Genomic DNA, 18,881 nt, shown 5'->3' with positions numbered 1-18,881 from the left:
TTCAAGACTAGTGTGGATACAATACTACACAGTGAACCACCAAATAGCACAAATAAAGAAATAATACTGCAGCAGACATGAAAAAACATTCTATTTAATAAAAAAAATGCATGATTTGATTCCATAACCCATAGCTTCATCAGAATAACATCACTTCTTACTACAATTCCTTAAATACCATAATGTTTAAAGGGGCCATGCCTAAAATAAAATTCTATAACTACAAATCATAAAGGTTTCACATGTCTACATTAAAATAAACACAATCCTCACAAACATGAGTAAAAAATAATAAGAAAAGTAATTGGACATTTCCAGTCCCATGCATAACAGCATATATCTGTATAAATGCCCATGCATAACAGCATATATCTGTATAAATGCCCATGCATAACAGCATATATCTGTATAAATGATGAGTAATACTTAAAGATTATCTCATTTACTGAAATCCAGTCACCCGGAATATGATTACATGAAAATATGTTAATCCAACTATTACAAAATGTTATGAATATTGTTTTACATGAAAAATCAAAATATATAAATATCCTAACAGCTCCCATTTTAAACAAAAACATGCTAATGAGTGTGTGTTAAATCATTACATCTGAGTGATGCCTCCAGGTGCATCTGCATTAACTTCTACAGATGCCTCTAGGTGTAAAATGTTGCTTGTTCATATTTGCATCAATAAATCTAAAGCTGTGCTATGTACAAGGTTTTAAAACATTTCATCTTAAAGCTTACACAATAGCAAACTCAACTTCATTAATACTTGACCTCTGCCTATGCAGGTAAATAGATATTTACTGTTGTTTTTATGATATTAATTTATATAGATATAATTTTAACATTTTTCTGAATCTTAAAAACCAAGTAACACAGACAGAACTTCTTAGTTTCACATGAAAGCTCTCAGCTAGAGGAATAAAATGTTGCTGACAGCATGTGCGCAACTTGAGTGGTTGCAGAGATATTGTAAGTTGTTTATAAAATATTGCAAATGTAATAGTTACTGTGACTTATAAAATTCAGTTTAAGACCTATAACCTAATGAATAAAGCCACTGTAAAAATAGTTTGTGCTGAATAGTTTGCTATTTATACTTCTTTCATAATCCCTATGGCTGCAGAGATATGAACATTTGCCCGAAATGTGAGGACATAATTTGATGCTGTCAAAAGGCTTAGGCTCCACCCTCTGGAAGTTACACTGCAAACATTTTGAGCTTCATTGGAGTGAATGAGTTAATATTATCCATAGTGTTATATTTCCAGGTAAATTTGAAATATGTTGTGGTGTTGTTTAAATAGATAGCAAAGTCATTAATAACCTCTTCTGGTCCTTCTCTCAAAATAAAGATGTCTTCCAACTGTCTCAGATACAGTTTACAATGTTTGTAAAAGTCAGATCTAAAAACATACATGCTTTCCCAGGCTAGTAGCACCAAATTAGATAATGCTGGGTCTCAAACAGCCACCACTGCTAGACCTTTAATCTGTTTGTAAAGGCCATTCTTGAAATATATAAAATTATTGTCAAAAACCAGGACCATGAGCTCAGTAATGTTCTGCATATGCATGGCTAACAAGAATGGATAAAATAATATATTCTTCTGGGATAATTCTAACTTGTCTTCTCTCAGTATAGAGGTGAAGAAATCCGTTAGATCAGTTGTCACAAAAAAAGATTCTTTAAACAGACATTGTGATTCAGTCTCCCCAAAAAGTCCCAGGGGTCTCTTAAAAGATGTTTTTTAGTTTAAATAAACATGTTTCAACTTCCTGTCAATGAAGGTGGCCAGATGATATGTAACTGATACACTAGCTGCAACAATCAGTCCATATTTCAAGCTTTCAATACCTTTATGGATCTTGGGTATTTCAAAAAGAGTTGGAACAAGTTTTTTTTTTTTTTTTTATATGGAGGAAAGAAAGAAATCCTGCATAATCCTCCCATTCAATACCATTTCTTCTAGGCTTAACTCAATCTTTTGGTAAGCAATGTTAATCTCATTCCAAGACACTTGAATGCTTTTGAGTTTCTTAAAATATCCATCATTGCTGTAGAGTAGTCAAAAGTGCTCATAATAACAATTCCCCCACCTTAGTCGGATTTCATAACCTTAATTGTTCTATCATTCCTGATAGTGTCAAATAATTTATTTTCAGACAAAGTGAGGTTGAACTTCCTATTAAATTAAATCTGTAATAATCATTGATACAAGCCAATTCAAAGGATTGAATAATGGGGTGCAAACTTGGAATAAAGCAACTTTTCTTTTTCCTTATATCACCTTCTTTATTTGATATGAGGATAACATCCTTATTCTTAGAGAAATTAGCCAAATTTAGTTTTCTCACAAACATTTTTATTTCAATAATGAAATCTGAAATACTCAGTGGGGGAGTAGGAATAAATTTATACCATTTAGTAAATAAGGAAAAATGACCCGTTGTAGTGTTAAGATGACTAAAATTAAAATGTTAAAGTCATTATATGTAATCATAATACTATTAGTGTTTGGGACAATCACCATCCTTTGCCCATTCCTCTCCCTTTCCTCCTCCCAAAATGCCTCTTGTCTGGGTATTGGTGTTGCTGACTGGAGGGGTTGGTTCAATCCAGGTTCTGAGGATAGTGAGCATGAGACACAATTAATTCTGACCTGTGCAGTACAGGAAAATCCTGTTCAGACTCTATGTTGTACATATTCCCATATAACTGTTCAGTCCTACACTCTTCAGAAAAATCATGTACAGGTACAAAGTTGTATTCGTTATTAACCATATCAGTATCTATGCTTTGAGTCTCATTAATAATCATTGCTTCATCCCTTCTAAAATAATCATCTCTAAAGATGTTTGATGTTACAGATGGGCAAGCTGTATTATTCTTATTGTATTTTTTGCATATCTTTGTTACACTTTTTACATTTTTGTTTCCTGTTCAGTTCACATAATTTACCAGCTCTAGAAAATACTTTATTATATGTGCTTCTAAACTGATCAAATAAATCATCTCTAGTACTTTGTTTAAATAATTGATGTCCTTGAGTATACCTGAAATCATATTTTAATTGCATTTGATAATCATTTTGATAAGTTCCATACTATACCTAACAAAAAATCCTTGTACAAAGCAACATTGCATTGTAAGCCATTTGGTAACTTAAAAACCCTTAGTCCTTTTGGGACAGTAACTCTTTTAAGACATTCAAAGATGCCTGCATTGTCAAGCTGTAAGTTTCTAATCTTAAGTACTTTCTTTTCAAACAGATGTAAATTGTCTGTTATTGATCCTGGAAATGTATTATTAGAAGAATCCCCCAAAAAGGTCATGTCTCAAACTAAATGGCTTATTTAACCAAGTTTGAAAATCCATTTATTCAAAACCCTGTAACCCATCACTACTAGTGAGGGGAAAATCATTTTGGTTAACATTAGTGCCATTACAAATTGATACAGTAACTTGAATGCAATCATCCCCATGAAAATCTAATAAAATGCCTAGTCAATGTGCTGGCCAATTCATTGGATTGTCCAGTTGTGCCAAACTGCTAAATAAATCTTGACCTCGGTTATACCCACCAGTTTGCTGGGTGTGCACATATGTATGATCCTCTGCAAAGCCTTGTGCCATTCTATTTGCAGTAAACTGCTGATTCACCAAATTGTCATGCAGTATAGTGCTAAAAAATTCTTCTTGTCCATGTATGTCACCAATAAGCTCTTGACTACAAGAACCATCAGTGTCAGTGTTTAGTCCAGCAAGCATAATTTCCTTATGCTGTTTAAACTGTGAGGTAAGTAATTTGACCAGTTGGGTGAGATCACCTTTCAATGTTGCCATATCTGTGCAAAATTGCTGCAATTAAATGGAGGAACAGTTCTCTTCCGGTGTCCGTATTCATCTCCATACCTCCAGAGTCATGCCAACAAACAATACTATGCGAACTGGTGAAAAGCGAATCAGGAACACAGAAAGAACCAAGCTAAAAATTCCAAACGTACATTTATTATACCAAATACAAAAGTGAGCGCTTTCGGTGGGATAAATTATTCCACCTTCATCAGACAATCAGCAGGAAGAAATTAGTAAGCCATATATATAAAATTAGCATTTGAAAATAACCAATGGGATTAAAAGGCATTTAATAACAATTAGTTCCCTTAGAAACCTTAAAAAAGTTTACATTGATGTTAAAGGTATTGCTTAGGTATTATAAATAAATCACAGTTCGTATATAAGAACTTGAAAATTTGCATCAGATAGCCAGCTACAATAAATAATCCTTCCCAAAAAGGAAAGGAAAATAGATGATCTTTTACGAACAATAAAATGTAGCAGATAAAAAGCAAAGTGAAGCTACATTCTGAAACTTGATATGAAAGTGCAGCTATTGTGAGCTGAAACATTTTCTAGAATGCATATGGCACTTCTGGCAATATTAATGCATTAATGAAAATCTGAATATTATATATATATATATATATATATATATATATATATATATATATATATATATATATATGATTTGAATATATTACTTTCCGCAAAATGCAGAAAAATAATAAAATAATAATAAAAAATATAATAATAAAAAATATATATGTACATGTGAGTATAAATAATCTCATAGGCAAAAAGGATCTATGCAGGCTCTAAAAAACTACTTTTGAGCATATCATTCTATGTTTTTATCAAAAGTAGTATTGAGCTTACTGGTAAGGTCTTGAATAAAATGTCATGTGAAATAAGAATCTCATGACCACTATATTTACATAAATTCATGTTAACGAATACCTATGAAGCATTTTAGAATATTATATATATTATTAATAGTGAAATTTTGTCATTTCGGATATAGACCATAAAAATATAAGCAATTAAACCTGTATTTAAAATTGCAAAAATATGAAAGATAAATGTTAAAAATAAAAATAGAAAGATTAATATGAGAACCATTATGAAAATTACCATGGACTAAAGACTACCTATTAAGAGAATGCCATTTCAAGACACATTTAATAGATATAGCATCGTTTAACCCGGGAAAAGCATGCGCCCTTGTCCGTATCTGCCAAGTTAATTCATCCATTTCTAATTGGATCTACCATGGGCCACCCCTTATGTCCACATCTCTCTTGTTCAGGATGATGAAACTAAAATTATGCCCTTCTGCACTCACATGTACATATATATTTTTTTTATTATTATATTTTTTATTATTATTTTATTATTTTTCTGCATTTTGCGGAAAGTAATATATTCAAATCATATATATATATATATATATATATATATATATATATATATATATATATATATATATATAAAATATTCAGATTTTCATTAATGTATTAATATTGCCAGAAGCGCTATATGCATTCTAGAAAATGTTTCAGCTCACAAGCTGCACTTTCATATCAAGTTTCAGAATGTAGCTTCACTTTGCTTTTTATCTGCTACATTTTATTGTTCGTAAACGATCATCTATTTTCCTTTCCTTTTTGGGAAGGATTATTTATTGTAGCTGGCTATCTGATGCAAATTTTCAAGTTCTTATATATGAACTGTGATTTATTTATAATACCTAAGCAATACCTTTAACATCAATGTAAACTTTTTTAAGGTTTCTAAGGGAACTAATTGTTATTAAATGCCTTTTAATCCCATTGGTTATTTTCAAATGCTAATTTTATATATATGGCTTACTAATTTCTTCCTGCTGATTGTCTGATGACGGTGGAATAATTTATCCCACCGAAAGCGCTCACTTTTGTATTTGGTATAATAAATCTACGTTTGGAATTTGGAGCTTGGTTCTTTCTGTGTTCCTGATTCGCTTTTCACCAGTTTGCATTGTTTTGTAGTTTGTGTTTGTGAACAAACAATACTAAGTACCAGAATACCAGCACAAGAATAGTGTGGAAAAAATGAAGAACAAAAACTAAACACCATTCAAGGCTAGAGTGGACATGGTACTGCACACTGACCCATCAAATAGCACCAAATAAAAGAATAACACTGCAGCAGACATGAAAACTCATTGTATTTAATAAAAATTTAGCACTTTTGTTCTGGAACTGGGAACATCAACAGAATGAAATAACGTTTAAAGGGGCCATGCCTCTAATAAAATTACATAATCCTGAGGGGTGGCTTCAATATTCACTGGCTTAATACTCCTCACATAATTCATCATCCCATATTAACCTCCACAGATTTACCCAACTCATCATATCCCCTGCAACGACTGAAAAATCATCCAAACATCAGTCAATCCTTAACTGGATTTTGGTTAATAACTCCTCCATAGCATCTCAATCAGGCTGTCTCCCTAACAGTCTAAGTAACCATCAGCCAACTTTTCTTCTTAGAACCTGTACTCACCAATCCAGCCCGACCTCCCTCTGCTTAATCAGAAACAAAAAAAATTTCAACACATACAGTTTAATCTCCTCTCTAAATAGTTGCAACTGGGAACCTCTCAAACAGCTACCACTAGAAGATGCAGTAAACTTGTTTAACACCACCTTCCTAGGCATACTAAACTATCATGCACCCCCTAGAACTATTAGAATTAAAACTAATTATGCACCCTGGTTACCTAAAGAATGTAGAGCCTTACTCAAGGCCAGAGACAAGGCTTGGGAGCAATTTCACAAAAACAAAACCCAATTCACAAGGCAAACATAGCTGGAACTGTGAAACAAATAAAAAAAAAAACTAGTCATATTAGACAAAATCAATTATTATGACAATATCCAGAATAAACATGCAAAACACCCTCAAAAACTCTAGGTCACAATTAATAGCACATTTCATCCAGGTAAATCAGCTACCCCCAATCCAACATTAACTAACAATTCTGACAATATAGCGGCACAATTCAACAAATACTTCACAGAAACTATTCAAGCACTAGCAAACTCTCAAGGCATTGACAGCAACTCTAACATTTTTTCACCCCAGCACAGCATCAAATCCCAAAATGACACCTCCCACTTTAACTTCATAGGTTCATAGATTAGTACTAGGCTAACTGCCCTAGTGAGCCATTTTAAGCCTAGCCAATTATCCCGTGTGAGACTCAAACTCTGTACCTTGTGTTTGTAAGGCAAACACCTTAACCATTAGGCCACCCTCCCCTTACACCAAGTCTCTGTTTAATATATAAAAAACTACTTCAAAAGCTGAAACCAACCACACTAGCTGCAGATAACCTCCTAGCCGACTTTAAAAATTTCATCCAAAGCAATAGCCTATCCAGTAGCTATACTCATCAACTGGCCAATATCTGAGTGCCAGGTACCTGTCATTTGGAAAACCTCCCATATTCTACCACTACACAAGGAAGGTAATTCCACTGAACTTACAAATTATTGCCCAATTGCAATCCTGTCCGCTATCCACAATACTAGAATGGAATACCTTTGCACACACAAACTAATATCTGACACCCAACACAGTTTTCATCCCTTCCACAGCACCACTTTTGCATTAATGTCATTTACCAATACAGTGAGCCATCATATACACAATAGACAATATGTATCTACCATATTTTTGACCTATCCAAACCCTTTGATATGATAAATTACAATACACTCATCAACATTCTCTCCACCCTAACCCTTAGCAACACCTCTATCACATGGTTCAAAAGCTACCTTACAGGATGTCTCCAAGGTGTGTAATGCCAACACCACCTTTCTCCACTGTTCCCAGTTATCTTAGGGGTTTCAAAAGGCTCCATCCTTGGACCTCTGCTGTTCTCTCTATTCAGCTCAGCACCTCCACAACACCTGCTTCTGTAGTATAATATTGATGATTGCACCTTAATATGTGTAGTTCCCTCAATACAAGACCTCCATACCATAACCCAAGATTCCTTCCTATCTGCAGAAACATGGATCACTCATTCTGAATCCCAACAAAACTAAGTTCCTTATTTTTAGCCCAACTAGACCTCCTCATCTTCCCAGTCTTTTACTATCATGTCCAAAATTCAAACTATGATTATCTCTGTATCCCATACCAAATTGCTTGTAGTAGAAATAGACAGAAACTTGAAATCTGACATACACATAGCCCAAACCATCATGAAAGTCCACAAGAAACTGGGTCTCCTGTATAGTAATAAACAATTTCTTACAAGAGATACAAAAGCTGCTATAGCCCACACACACCTCTTATCATCGCTGCTCTATGTCTTCCCAATACTAACAAACATCTGCAAAACTGACTTAATTAAACTGGGATCCTGCTATAATAAAATAGCAAAGTTTGCTACTGGTGCCTCTTTGAGGTCACATCACTGTACTTCTCTTAAACAACTAAACTGGCTCATACTCCTTCAGTTTCTATGCTTTAACCAATTAATCTTTGCACACAAAATTCTCCACCGACCTGATGAAATCACTGCTCTCCAAAATACTATACACTCGTATACTACTTCTCAATGTTTTTGCTCCAGTAACCTGCACCTTCTAAATACCACCAAGAACAACAACTCTGATGGGAATTCTCTCTTCTCTGACTGCATTCCTAAAATATGGAATAAGTTGCCAACGCAAATAACATCTAACAGCTCTATCATACAATTTAAAAAGCTCCTTAAGTCACAATTAACTGACACCTGACTATCTTCCTGCAACTCATCAGGATGGACTTCTCTTACTCTTCTTGACAACTACTTCCATTAAAATATAGTAACAAGACATCTCACAGTCAGTTTTACTAACTTCTGTAAGAAAATTGGGTTCCTATTAGATTGTCGAAACTCCATTTATGTGAATACAAAATCATCGACACATATCGCGCGAAATGCGTAATTGTCAAACGTGCAAAACTGTGAAATTCAAAATGTCAAAGTGTTTTGGTTGGCCCGTCTGCGGTATAGCTCCATAAGGTAAGTGTGCAATAGTTACGGACCTTAGGGTTAGGGTGCGAGTTAAGGTAAGTATACAGATAGGTAATGTGTGTAAGATTTAGTGTAATGTTAGAAGTAGGGTTTTGTTAAATGTATTTATGTGTATTATTTATTTTGTTTGGGTATATCTCCGTAAGGTAAGTGTGCGGTAGTTACAGACCTTAGGGTTAGGGAGGGGTTAAGTGTAGTGCATAGATAGTTGTGTATGTGGGGTTTAGTGTAGGGTTAGAAGTTGAGTTTTGGTGCGTTACTGTAGGGTTAGGAGTAGCGTTAGGTTAGTGTATGTATGTGATTTATTTATTTTGTTTGGGTATGTAGTATGTAGTGGGTGGTGAGGTTGGCCGACTATGAACGCTCGATATTTTAAATTTTGCGGTTTAGTGCATTCGGTATTTTCACGGTTCGAGTTATACGTGTCACTGTTTTGGTATTCGATGTAATGGATTTTCGTTGTTTTAATATAGATCCAAGAAAATTGCCTTATGCATCCTTGAAACTGTATTTTACTCATGATGTTGTATAATGTGAATGCTTTGAGCAAAAGCTTTGTTTCCATCATTTGTCTGCTATTTACTATCAACGTAGTAATTTCCAAATGGTTGTTAACTTATTATTTGTCTGCAATTGCTACTTCTGTTTTCTCTTTGCAAGCTTGTTAACTATAAATTGTCTGTACAGGAGCTTTTCTCCCCGGGCCTCTGCTGAAAAAAGACCTGTGTCCAGTCAGCCTTTCCATGTAAACAAATTTAAAATAATAATAATAAGCACAAATCATAAAGAATGCACATGTATACATTTAAAATAAACACAATCCTAAAATAATAGTGGTAAAATTAATAAGAAAATGAATCAAACATTTCCATCCCAATGCATAAAACCATATATCCATATAAATGTAAATAATACTTATAAGATAATCTCATTCACTGAAATCCAGTTACCATAAATATAAGTATGTAAAAATATGTTAATCCAACAATTAGAAAAGTTTATGAAATTGTTTTAAGTGAAAAATCAAAATATATGACTACCTTAACAGCTCCCATTTTAAACAGAAGCATTTGATCTAAACACATTTGACTTAGGTAAATTGATTTAGCTGGTGAACAATATACTTAGAGAATTCTGTTTCTGAGAAAAAATACATGAGTGTGTGTTAATATTATCTCACTGCAACTTGGCAGCTCTCATTTTAAGCACAGGCAATACTGAAGTAGTTTCATTTAACCAAGGAGAGTTGATAGCATCAAGTCTTAATTGCCACCAAAGTTTCCTGTATTCCAAATGGGATTCCCACTCACCACCTCTAGGGTTAATTGGAACTTGTTTTAGAACTCCAAATTTGAAGTTTGTAAAGTTATTATATATGATCTAATGTTTGTAAAGTGCTTTTTTTTCAAGTTATAAGCAATAATATCATACAGATGTTTATATACACTTTTATGTAGTTCACACTCTGTTTTCCCCACATAAAAACGAGGCAACCTGAGAACTTTGCAATGTACACCACCCCCATAGTTTTACAGTTGAACGCTACTCTTTAATGAATTTTCTAAAACAAAACAATCCAAGGTAACAGTATATGGGCACTGATTGCAAGCACCACACTTCACTGTGCCCAACTTAACCACTTGTTCGTTCTTGCTTTTTCCACTTCTTCTATATTCAAACAATCTTTTAAAGTTAAGTGCAGTTTTTAAAGTAAAAATGGGATAGTTACCCAAAACTTCATAAATACCAGGGTTAGTTTTTAGAATATTCCAATTACTTTTTATAACATCTTTAATGTGTTTGGCTCAGTCATTATACTCCAGATCCAATGCTCCGTCATATGGGGTTCCTTCATTAGAATGTAAGTAGTCTTTGTGAGTATCACCCCCATTTTAAGTTCCTTCTCCCAATAGGGATTTATATTTTTCCCATTCATTAATACCTCCATTATGACATTCCTGATAATTAGAATGACAGAATTACTAAGTATTCAAAAGTAATCCAAGCAAGGCAGGCAGTCTGTTTCCAGATGAAAATCCTTTATTAGTACTCTCCATACTTAATAAAGGATTAATAAAGGATTTTCAGCTGGAAATAGACTGCCTGCCTTCTTGGATTACTTTCAAATACTTAGTAATCCTATACAATATTTCAAATTATATATTTTTTATTATTTTTTTGACTTAAGACGGGTTTAAGTTTGTTACTTCTACTACTATTGTCTGATCTGATTAATATACAGTGATTAACTAGAGATATATGGACTGAAAATCTTCTGCACAGAGAAGTTTCTTACACTGTTTTGTTTTTGGACCCTCTAAACTTGTTTAGTGCATTGTTTGAGACTTCAGGGATACCACAGAGATTACTTCTTTTTAAAATTCAGATCTAAAAGCATACATATTTTCCTAGGCCGGTAGCACCAAATAGAATATGCTTGGGCACAAATAGCCCCCATTGCTACACCTTTAAACTGCTTGTCAAACTTACCCTCAAAATATATAAAAGTATTATCTAAAACTAAAGCCATGGGCTCAGTAATGTTATATGTCCATGGCTGACAAGGATAGATAAGATATTAAACTATCCTGGAATAATTCTAACTCTTCTTCCTGTGGAACAGAGGTGCCGAGATCCACTACACCAACAGTCACAAAAAAAAATTCTTTGACCAGACATTGTGATTTAACCTCCCCAAAATGTCGTAGGAATCTCTTAAAAGGTGTTTTTAGTTAAAAAAAAAAAAACATGTTTCAACTTCCTGTCAATGAAGGTGACTAGAGGGTATGTTAACTGATCCACCAGCTCCAACAAGCGGCCTGAATTTCAATTTCTCAATACCTTTTTGGATCTTGGGTATTCCAAAAATAGTTGGAACAAGGGTGTTTTTTTTAATATGGAGGAAAGATAATAAAAAATAAATCCTGCATAATCCTTCCATCCAGTACCATTTCTTCTAGGCTTAACCCAATCCTGAGGTAAGTAATGTTAATCTCATTCTTAGTCACTTGAATGTATGCTATTAAGTCTCTTAAAATATTCATCATTGCTGTTAAGTAGTCAAAACTGCTCAAAATAACAATTCCCCTACCTTTGTTGGGTTACTAACCCTAATTGTTCTACTTCTCCTGATAGTGTCAAATCATTTACTTTCAGACAAAGTGAGATTCAACTTCCTATTAAATTAGAAATCCTTTCATAATCTTGAATAATCATTGATACAAGTCTGTTCAAAGGATTGAATAATGGGGTGCATACTTGGATTAAAACAACCTTTCTTTTTCCATTTATCACCTTCTTTATTTTGTATGAGGTTAACATCCTTATTCTTAAAGAAATAAGCCAAATTTAGTTTTCTAGTGAACATTTTCAGTTCAATAATCAAATCTGAAATATCCAGTGAGGGAGCTGTAATGAATTTATACCCTTTAGTACAAAAGGAAAATGATCCTGCATTATGTTAAGGTGACTAAAATTAAAAATGTTAAAACCATTACATGTAATCATAATCTTATTAGTGTTTGGGACATTCTCCATCCTTTGCCCTTCCCTCCTCAATTCCTCCTCCCAAACTGCATCTTGTCCGGGTATTGGAATCACTGACCTGGGGACGTGGTTCAATCCAGGTTCTGGGAGATAGTGGGCATGGGACACAGTTTGTCCTGACCTGCACAGTACAGGAAAATCCTGCTCAGAGTCTATGTTGCACATTTTCCTATAGAACTGTTCAGGCCTACACTCTTCAGAAAAATTATGTACAGGTACAAAGTTGTATTAATTGTTAACTATATCAGTATCTATGTTTTGAGTCTCACTATTATTTATTATTCATCCCTACCACCATAATCATGTTAAAGATGTTTGATGTCAAAAATGGGTAAGATGTTTTATTATTGTATTGTTGCATAACTATTAAGTTTTTTTACAATTCCATTTCCTCTTCATTTCATATAAATTTATGAGCTCTAGAAAATAAATTATTATATGTGCTTCTGTACTTACCAAATAATAAATCAACTCTAATACTTTTGTTTAAATTATTGATGTCCTTGAGTATACTTGAAATCATATTCAAATTGCATTTGATAGTGATTTCAATAAAGTTCCATACCATGCCTATCAAACGAGTCAAAAAAATCCTTGTACAAAGCATCACTGTATTGTAGGTCATTAGGCAACTTAAAAACCCTTAGTCTCTTTGAGACAGTACCTCTAGTAAAACATTTAGTAAGGTATGCATTGTCGAGTTCTAGGTTTTTAACCTTAAGTAACTTCTTTTGAAAACAGATGTATATTGTCTCTTAATTCTCACAGAAATTTATTATTAAAAGAATCCCCTGAAAATTCACTTCTAAAACTGAATGTCTTTTATAGCCAAGTCTGAAAATCTAGTTGTCAAAAACCATGTAACCCATTACTACTAGTGAGGGGAAAATCATTGTGGTTTTCTGGGGAAAACAGAGTATGCATTACATAAAAGGGTATGTAGTAACTTTACAAACTTCATATCATATTTATGGTAACTGGATTTCAGTGAATGAGGTGATTTTTTTAAGTAATATTTGTCATTTATACAGATATATACTGTCATGCATGGAATTGGAAATGTTTAATTTTTTTTTATTATTTTTTACCACCGTTTTTTCAGGATCATATTTATTTTAAATGTATATATGTGAATTATTTATAATTTGTACTTATGTAATTTTATTTGAGGCATGACCCTTTTAAACATTATGGTATTTAAGGAATTGCAGTAGGAAGTGATGTTGTTATTCTGATGAAGTTCCTGCTTCTGGAATGGAAGCACTAACTTTTTATTAAATATGTGTTTTTATGTCTGGTGCACTATTATTCCTTTATTTGGTGCTATCTGGTGGTTCAATGTGTGGTATCATATCTACTCTAGTCTTAAATGGCATTTAGCTTTAGTTCTAAGTAAAACAGTGGAAGCAACATGTACTTCAGTCTTGCATCTTGATATAGTTGTGCAAATGAGGGCATAATTAACCTGCTCCTTGTTTTATAGATGGTCATATGAAATGATGCACAGTATTGGTTATAAAACATAACTGTATATTGAAGAAGTCTGACATACAAGATATTACTGACATAAATGTACACCTCAGACAAATGTTCTGCTAAGGGGCATATACATATTTCCATATCAGTGTAATGTTCTTATCTTTGTAACAGGTTCCACACTTACCTTGTCAATACTGCAGGAAGCAATTGTGTCCTTGCAGGATATCCTTATCTAATGCAATCAGAACACAGCCATTACATGATTAAATAAGGGTCGTGGAGTTTAGCAAGCATCAGTTTTCTTAAATGCATGTGCATGGGATCCTAGGTTTTGACGCTGGTAGTGATAATGTGTGCTATCCTTTGCCTCTTAGCCAGAGCCAGGGAAACAGTGCACACCTCCACCTGAAAGCACCATCTGCAGCTGGTATTTTTCCCTCAAACTCCTCAGCTGTATCTGGTCCCCACTGCTGGCCCTACACGTGGTCCTTGAAACTGTGGTCCTGCTCCTTGCTTTCCTTGTTGAAGCTGTTTATTGAGCATTGTATAGTGTAACATAACACAGACTGTCACTATTTCAGAAGTGCCTAGGTCATACTGAAGTGCAACTCTTGATGGGTCTAGCGACTGGTCTGGAACCTTGATTTAAGCAATCCAAGTGTGTGTTCTGTGATATTCCTAGTTTGAGCTTAGGCTTCATTGTATCCTTGCTAAGTAGGGTTGGATGGATTTCTCATGGGTGTCATGTGCCAGGGCTCAAGTGCATAACTTGTAACCCCCACTAGATGCCCTTAAGGAATGTCAACCTTAGAAAACCTGGCACACAGCTCACAAGTGGGCTGAATGTGTGAGTCAGGGAAACTGCCTCGATTACCTACAAAGATATTGTACATGATCCCTTGGTGATTACAGACAACTCTGACAGTTTATAGAGTGGAAACCCTTTCTCGTGATGCAACTTCTTTACTGTTCAGCAGGCGGGGCTTTTATTTCTATGCATGTCCAATCTATGACCCCTGACACTTTGGGAAAGGGTGCTTCTGCATAGAATTTCTGAATGGTTCTTGTTCTCTCCGCTAGGGTGCATGGGAAAAAAGATGTGATTCCTTGCATGTTGCAGCATTGCCTTTCAAAAGTGATGTAATATTCTAGATGTGATGCATGTGACACCCCTAATATATTTCCACTGGGTCTCTGGAAAGTACTAGTAGCTAGTATACACAATGCTACACATTCCTTTGTTTCCACTGGGATGGGTTTTCCATGATTTCCCAGGGACCTAAGGTGGGAGTGGGACAGGTTGTATAGTTCTTCCAGTGTTTCTTTGTCCACTCTGTATTGCTGAGCAATTTCTGTATCAAGCGGTCCTTGATAAGTCATATGGGGTCTAAACTTCCTTTGTCTTCTTGCCCAATGTCTGGCAGCAGCAGAACCCGGATCTAAAGCCTGTTGCACATACAGCACAATAATAACAGCAGCAACCTCTAACATGTTATTTTTTCTAAGTGTAATTCTGCCTGCATTCCAGAGTGTTGGTGTTCAGAGCAAATGGCTACACTGAGTGTACACGAATGCTTTATAGCTTCCTGAATAATTCCACCAAATTGGATCGTAAATTAGTTTATAAAGTTAGCTATTTATGCTGTCATTAGCATATTCAGATGTTTTCCTTTGTTTTGCATCTATCCACAATGTGTAGAACCATTTCATGAATAAGAAATAGCATGACATCTTGTTGGAGGTGAGCCACACCACCAACGAGAAAGTCACACTTTCTGTAGCTATTAATGAATCCAACCTGTACATTTAGAAGAATGATACATTTCAGAGCCAGCATTAATGCAATCAAGCTAATATATAAAGTCTTTCAATCAACTGCATTACAATTAACTTTATTTGTATGTTATACCCCATTACTGCAAAGCAGTAAATCAAAACTATGTGAGACAAATATTTATTAAACTATAAGAAATCAAATAAAGTGTTTTTATAGGTTCATGGGTGTGTACTACGCTAATGGCCCTGGAGCCTTTACAAGCCTAGCCCATAGAAGTGCACTGGCATCGTGCCACCCAATGTTAGTTCCCAGTGCCTCTATCAAGTAGAGACACTGGAGTGATCCCCAGGGTAAACTTTCTATTACCTATACACTCATCAAGATTTCTCTTGAAGAGGGACACCAAGGTGCTCTGCTTGACATGTATGGGAAGTCTATTCTAGAGCATGGCATTCTCTGGGTGAGGAACCTGTCCCTCCAGCATGTTCTGTTGATTGTGGTAAAGAGGTTGAGGCCTCTGGAGCATGTGGTGTGGAGGGATTGGGATTTCTTTAGATTCAGCATTTCTAAGAGAGCTGGGTCAGACATGGCTTTTTATCTAAGTATGCAATATGAGACAGAGAATAGCTAGAGTCTTTTGAGTCTATCCATGTAGGACATGTGTTTAATGCCTAGGATCCTTTTTGTGAAGAACTTCTGTGGCCTCCCCAGCTGTTGCAGGTGTCTAGTGAGGTACATGCTAAAAGGGGCATTATACTCAATGATTGGTCTAATGAGGGAAGAGTAGAGAGAGATGATGACCTCTTTCTTCCTGGATGCAAAACCCTTGGTAATGAGATGTACCACATAGAAGGAATTTCTGACCACAGGTGGTGGTCAAAGGAAAGATTGCTGTCAACCTGCATCCCCAGATCTCTTATAACACCTGTCAATGTGGTAATTAGTGGGAAGTGAGTTTTTACCAAAGGGGATGACGACACATTTTTTTGGCAGTAAGCTTAAGGACATGGCTTTCACACCAGTCATTGGTCTCAGTGAGGCCTTTCTGTAGAATGTCTGCATCACTTGGGGGAGTTAATAATGGTTCCCAGCTTGCAGTCATCTGTGAACTTGGTCAGCTACAGTCCCTTTGTGTTGGCCTGGACTTCTGAGAAGTAGATGCCGAATAGGAGAGGACCCAGGACCAATCCCTGTGGGACTCCACTAGTGACTGATCAGCACTCTGACTTGCATTCTACTACTTTCATACTGTGTGTTCTATCTGTGAACCAATTTGCAACCCACCTAGTGATATAGGGGTCAATGCCTAGTTTAATCAGTTTATCAATAATTCCCAAGTGAGGAATGATATCAAAGGCCTTGGCTAGATCAAGGTAGTTTGTATGCATTGCCTTATCTTCATCCACAGCCCTGCTGACTGACTTAAAGAAGTCAACCAGGTTGAGCAGCCATGATCTCCCTTTCACAAAGCCAAATTGCGTGGGGTCTAGAGTTTGGAGATTTCCTATATCTTTGTTAATCAGGTCCATGATGATGCACTCCATAACTTTACATATCAAATTCATCAGGCTAATAGGGCAATAATTCCCAAGGTCTGTAGTTGTTCCCCCTTTATGGAGAGGGATGACTGTAGTAGTGCGCCATTGAGTGTGTAACTGCATGCACACTATGTGCTGCATTATCAAAATCATTCCCTATCAAGACATCTGCAGGGATATCCTCAAACACTCCTACCTGCTTGCTTCCTTTTCCAGTGTCCCAGTCAAAGTGAACCCTGGCCAAAGGTAGTTGGAATGGGGTTCCTCCTAAATCTCTGACTGGAGTGGACTGCCCAAGCAAGTACTTCTCCACCATAACCACTGCAAGCTTCACAGTGGTTAAGTCAGAGGCTGTATCTCTCTTAGCAGTGACTTGTCTTCCATCCACCAAGATAGGATACAAGCTGCAGTGATAGTTTGGTACCCCTATTGCCTCCAGACAACTTACCACTGGCATGCTGTTATTCTTACTTGCTGGCTCCCTCTCCTTTTTTTCCCCACCTTGCATCAGTGGGCGTTTGTATGCGACATGACCTCTCTGGTTACATTTAAAACATCTAACCCTTGGTCCTGGCTGTGTACCCAAACTAGTGGCTTCCCCAGTTACTGGTGAACTCTGTCGGGGTGGTTTAGGCTGACCATCATGTATTCCCTTATACCGTGTGCAGCACTGGGAATCCCCTTCTTGTGTAGTGATGCCCTGCTTACTAAGTAGAGATTCCCTTGTCTCCCCAGCTCATCTACAGAGTTACACTCCTGGTCTGCCAACCAAATTCTCATGTCCTCAAGCAAAGTGCTAAGGGCTTGTTCATTCAGCAAAAGGTCTGCCAGCCTTTCAAAAGTGGTGACCTGGCACCCACTCACCCACATATGAAAATAAGGGTTCTACTTCAAAATGTCAAAAACTCATGACATCTAATTTCAAAACAGCGAGACCATAAGATCAAAAATTCAAAACATCTAAAACTCATAACATCGAATCTCACAACATTGAAAACTACAAAGCAAATATAAATAGCATCCCCTCCACCTATAACAACACAAAATGAAAAAAAAACACACTTTTTACTATGTTTCTGCTGGGGCGCAAGCTCCCCCTGCACCCTCTGTAAATTAAATATACAAACTCCAAGATCGCACTATAGTGCAAAAAATTTAATTTCCTAACCCCACTGCAATCGTGATCACCATAGAGAATGTACACATAATGTCTAAATCACTTATCTGTATGTCCTAAAAACATGTACAAAGTGGCAAAAAAACACTATATGCAGATTAATATAATAAACTATAACATTTACATGTTTGATGATACACTACTTAATTTTATACATTTTTGATGTTGTGAGATTCGATGTTATGACTTTTAGATGTTTTGAATTTTCTATCTTATGGTCTCGCTGTTTTGAAATTAGATGTTAAGAGTTTTTGATGTTTTGAAGTGAAACCAAAAATAAGTGCTTAACTCAGCAATATAATCACATACACTTTCATCTGCCTTGCCTCTATGCTCACAAAACTTTTTTTCTGTACCCGTCAGGTGTTAACTTAGAACATTCCAATAAACATAGTTTAAACAATCAGTATCAGACAACTTTGCATTTACCAC

This window comes from Protopterus annectens, chromosome 14.part0 (assembly GCF_019279795.1).
Source record: "Protopterus annectens isolate FY-2018-M chromosome 14.part0, PAN1.0, whole genome shotgun sequence".
NCBI lineage: Eukaryota > Metazoa > Chordata > Ceratodontiformes > Protopteridae > Protopterus > Protopterus annectens.
This window is presented reverse-complemented; position numbering follows the sequence as displayed.